Source organism: Microcebus murinus, chromosome 11 (genome assembly GCF_040939455.1).
Source record: "Microcebus murinus isolate Inina chromosome 11, M.murinus_Inina_mat1.0, whole genome shotgun sequence".
NCBI lineage: Eukaryota > Metazoa > Chordata > Mammalia > Primates > Cheirogaleidae > Microcebus > Microcebus murinus.
Genome location: NC_134114.1, coordinates 86,197,945 through 86,202,924, shown reverse-complemented (window position 1 = coordinate 86,202,924; position 4,980 = coordinate 86,197,945).

Below are 4,980 nucleotides of genomic sequence, written 5' to 3'. Positions count from 1 at the left end.
CATTAGTATTTTATGGGTAAAATCTCTCTGGCTAGATATATTTTTATAGAAATGTATTTATTTTTTATTTTCTATGATATTTAATTTTATAGTCATGAATATTTTCTTTTCTAATTGTTCTGGCTTCAGAGATAATGGCATCATATCCTGAGTTTTTCAATGCTGGAGTGAATGTCTTTCTGAATCATAGTAGAGTAGACTTCAGTATAAATTACAGTGCTATCCAATCAGGAGTTAGTGATGATCTGGTTGTGATATGCTAAGCAAGTTAGTTGTACAGGACCTGAAAACCACTAATTTCCCCCTTCTCCTAATTTAATTTACAATTCCATTTCCAGTACTCATCTCCATTTATCTTCATTTTATTTTTAGCTCCTATAAACTTTCTATACCATCATTTTTATAGATACACTTTTACTTTCAGAACTGAACACTAGATCCACAACCATCTTCCTACATGAATTAAGCATCTAAATATTAATAACAATTTCCCTTCTTGACAGGACACTGAACAACTTTTACATGCATGTGGTTAGCACTCCAAATGCTAGAGATTTACAGTTAATTCTCTTTGGTTGTACTAACATATAACATCAGTCTTTTTTTAATTGTAAAGATTTTTTCCACCTTTATTCATAATAACCAAGATATAGAAAGGACCTAAGTGTCTGCCAATGGATGAATGGATGAAGAAAACGTGATATATACATATAGACAATTATTCAGCCTTAAAAAAGAAAGAAATCCTGCCATTGTGACAACAAGGATGAACCTGGAGAACATTATGCTTAGTGAAATAAGCCATACACAGAAAAACAAACAGTGCATGATCTCACTCATATGTGGAATCTAAAAAAGTCAAACTCCTAAAAACAGAGAGTAGGATGGTAGTTGCCAGGGTCTGGGGGTAGGGAAAAGTGGAGAGATGTTGGCAATAGTTCAGTTATGCAGGATGAATAAATTCTTGAGATCTAATCTATAGCATGCTGACTGTAGTTAATATTGTATCACATACTTGAAATCTGCTAGGAGAGTAGATCTTAAATGTTCTTATCTCACACACACACAGACACACACACAAATTGTAACTGTGTGAGGTGATGGGTATGTTAATTATAGCTTGACTACAGTAACCATTTTACAATGTATACATATATCAAAACATATCGTATATCTTAAATATATGAATATATAATTTTATTGTTATAAGTTTATGTTATATTCTGACTCTTGATAACTTTAATGAAAGACAGCTGCTTGAGAAAGCAAATTATGGCAAACATGTGAGTGTGTATATAATATATAATATATATACACACACTTTGTAACAGCAATCTTCAAATCACAGTCATTTGGCACCTAATCAATTGGCTACAAATTATGAAAATATTTGTACAATACATTGTAGTTTTGTTGCCAAGTGGGAGATCCGGGCAACTTAAACAGAACACAATTAAGTAATGACCATCTGCTCAATTTTTTGTCAAGTGATCATTTGGATTTCTCTTTTCACAGGTAGAAAATATTAGGGGGTGGAGTCAATAAAATCTTTTTGGGAAAATACATTGACCTCCACTTTATTTCATAATGCTAGTTCCCATTTTCTAAGAAAAAGCCTTTGGACTCCAAAGACAGAAAGTCCTGAATTCAACTCCTGCTTGAGTCATGTTATCTCTAAGCAAGTTTCTCATCTTTTCCGAGCTAACATTCTTCTGCTGTATGCCGCAGGATAAGTGAGAAATTAACCAGCATGTTGTTTTCCCTCTTCCCTCGCCCCTTTTAAGAGGAAACTAGGACTTTGTACCCCAAATGGAAGCTCTCTATTTAGTAGGGGGTGGCTAATAAACTAGGCTTTGCAGTTTGGTGGTCTAGGTATAGGTTGAAAATTCAAGTACCTACAAGGGCCTGGTATGAAACAAATGAGTAAAAATCCTTTGGGTAAAAACAATAGAGACCAGCAGGGGTTGTGGGAACTTGGAAGTGTCTGCTGCACCTAAAGTAAACTGAGTCAAATCTGCTCTGTCTGACTGTTGTTGTGAAGGTCTGTGGGCCCACTATTGCCAGATTTCCTGCATTTTAAAGACAAGCATAAAATCCAGTATTTTATGTTAACTCTCCCATTTAAAAAATATTTTTAGCTTTTTCTTTTTTATATAAAACACAAGAAATTGTAGGCAGGGCATGTCTGCTGCTCAGAGCTCACTCATCTAATACTACCAGTTTGCACATTCTGGCCACGACCAAGAGGAACTAAAACCGCATTATCTGGCAAGGGTGTAAAGGTTGGTACTAACCAGAAGTGAATTCTGGGAAGGGAGCCTGGGTTTTAGATGTGGACAGGACCTCAGCCTTCACAAATATAATACTAGGGGGTGGCAATACCTCAGCAGAAGTTTGTGCCTAGGTGACCACAAGAAACCTCATCAAGAATTACTGCTTAAGGCACTCACTTAGGTGCTGACTCCCTTTACTGGCTTTGGCCGAGAAGGAGAAGAACCACCAGTGGGGTTGCCCACCCATTATTAGGCCAAGGTGCTTAGGCATAGAGCCACAGCGAAGGCTGCATTAAAGACTGGTCCATATAAGTCCCAGGGTTCTTAAGTAGCCAAAGTCCAAGGAGACCCTCCTTGATTCCTAGAATTCATATTGTCCTCTTTCTTGGTTTTCCTCATTTTCCTGGAATACAGCCTTTGGCAACTTCTAAGGAAGTTGTGACCTGAGAATCAAAGATATGTACCTACTATCTCACTAGTCAGCCTATTTTCAGTCCCACTAAAGGTGCTGTCCCAGACTAGTGAGGTCACCAACAGGGCCTGGGGACAAAGAGAGGTAAGTTCCCACTCCCAGAGGGAATTCTATACCCCAAAATAATGCTGAGTTTTCCAAAGCTGTAACTACAGTACTGTTCTTTATCTTCCCCATGCATTTTATCCACTTCTGTAGGTAGATTCTGGTATCAAACCTCCCTATATGGTAATGTAGAGTGATAGAAAAAGCTGTAGAGGAAGGAAGACCTAGATTTAAATCCTGCTCCATCCATTCTCTTGGCAGCTTACATAGTCTGTCTAAGTTTCAATATTTTTAAATGTAAAGTGAGGGCAGTGCCTACCTGTCTCTGAGAATGACCTATACTCACTAAAAGGTAGTTGCTAAAGGTAAGTTAAAAGGTAAGTTAAAAGTAAGTAACTTTAGTGGGTACCAGAAGGACTGTTAGAACACAAGTTAAATGTGACTTGGAATATTCAAGCTCTTTTACATATACAACAATATTATATTTCCTTGTCCCTAGATACGTGTGCATATTTAGAAGAGATCAGTGGCAGCTTAGATCTACCTTATCATCACTTCCCTGTGCTCATTACTAATTCATGAGAGTCCTTTTATCTCTAACCAGTTTTCAGTATTAAGATTTTAGATGGAAACAGCATTTGAATAATTTGTGTTCACCTACCAAATTGTGCATTAAAAGTAAAAAGGAAAATACAACTTGAAATATAGATGTAAAAGTACAATGTTGGCTTAATGGACCTTAAAAAAAACCCTACTCATAAAATGTCCCTCAAAAGGTACTCAAAGTGCATAGCTAGTTGATTTTGTTCAAGGAAATGACTTTAAAGCTTTTGAGAAAAATGAAAACATAACCGGCCTTTCTAGCTGGTGACAAATTCAATACATTTAATTTTTCTTTCCTAGTGATTGGCTTTATCAAAGATGTAATTCAGACAATTCAGACATGTAGCCTTAACTTTTCTAATGACTGATAGCAAACCAAAAGTTAAAAAAAAGCTTTTAATATATGAGATTATTTGTCCCTGAAAGAAAAATCTAGTTGTATGAAAGTTACAAATTCATGCTGGGCTCTACATGTTAAAATTCAACACAAACCAAGAGTGGGAATTTTTCTTCTTGGATGAAAACATATTGACTGTGATCATTCACCAAGAGCATCTTGAAACTACCACAAATCAGCTAGCCTGTGGCAATTAGGAGAACTCTGGCTACATTCTTGAACTTTGTATATTCATTCAAAGGAACTAACTATACTACCATAACGCATGCAAAATGAGAAACCTTTCCTGATTAAGTCCAGGAAAGGTAAACCCTATATACTCTAGATCAGGAGTTTTCAAACTATGGCCTGACCGAGGATATTTATCTGGCCCACCGGGTGTTTTTGCCACCACTGCCTGTCCTGCTTAGCAGTCGACTAGTCCCGGGCCCACAGTGCGCATGTGTGGAATGTGCGCCGAACTCTCCAAGGGCCCTCCAACAGTCTAAGGGACAGTGAACTGGCCCCCTGTTTAAAAAGTTAAGGATCCCTGCTCTAGACACTTAAATAGGTTAGATCTAGTTCATATGTCAACAGGTTGTTCTATAAATAACTGCAAGTTGCTTTATAACTGCATGCAAATGTTATTTTCTCTAAGGCACCTTGCTTCTTTTTTGATATCACCACTTGGATATCTTTAAGGCATCTCAACCTCAATGGGTTCAAATACTAACTCAGCTGCTCATCCAAGATTCCTCTTAGGCCTGGCCCACCTCCTGAATTTCCGATGTTAGTTTATGATACCCTGTGCCTACGGTATAACTCTTCTTTTCCTTACCCATCATATCTAAGATTTCAGCATGTCTTGTCAATATGGTCTCCAAAATCTACCTCTAATCTCTCCATCTTTGTTCTGCTGGCCATCCCCTCTTGCTTTGATCTCTTGCAACAGCTTCTTAATTAGTCTTCTTGCTTCCACTCTTGCCTTTCTCCAAAATATTCACTATACATAAGGCAAGGCATTTTTTAAAACTACCGAAAAGCAGATTGTATCACTCCATTGCTTAAAACCTTTCCACGGTTTTCAATCAAACTAAGTCCAGAAGTCACTGACGAGGTCCAGAAAGTCCTCCATGGTCTGGGACTGAGTGAGTCCCTTCTTGTGTCTCTCTTCCCTTTGCACAGAGCTATCTCCTTAAAAACTCCAGTTT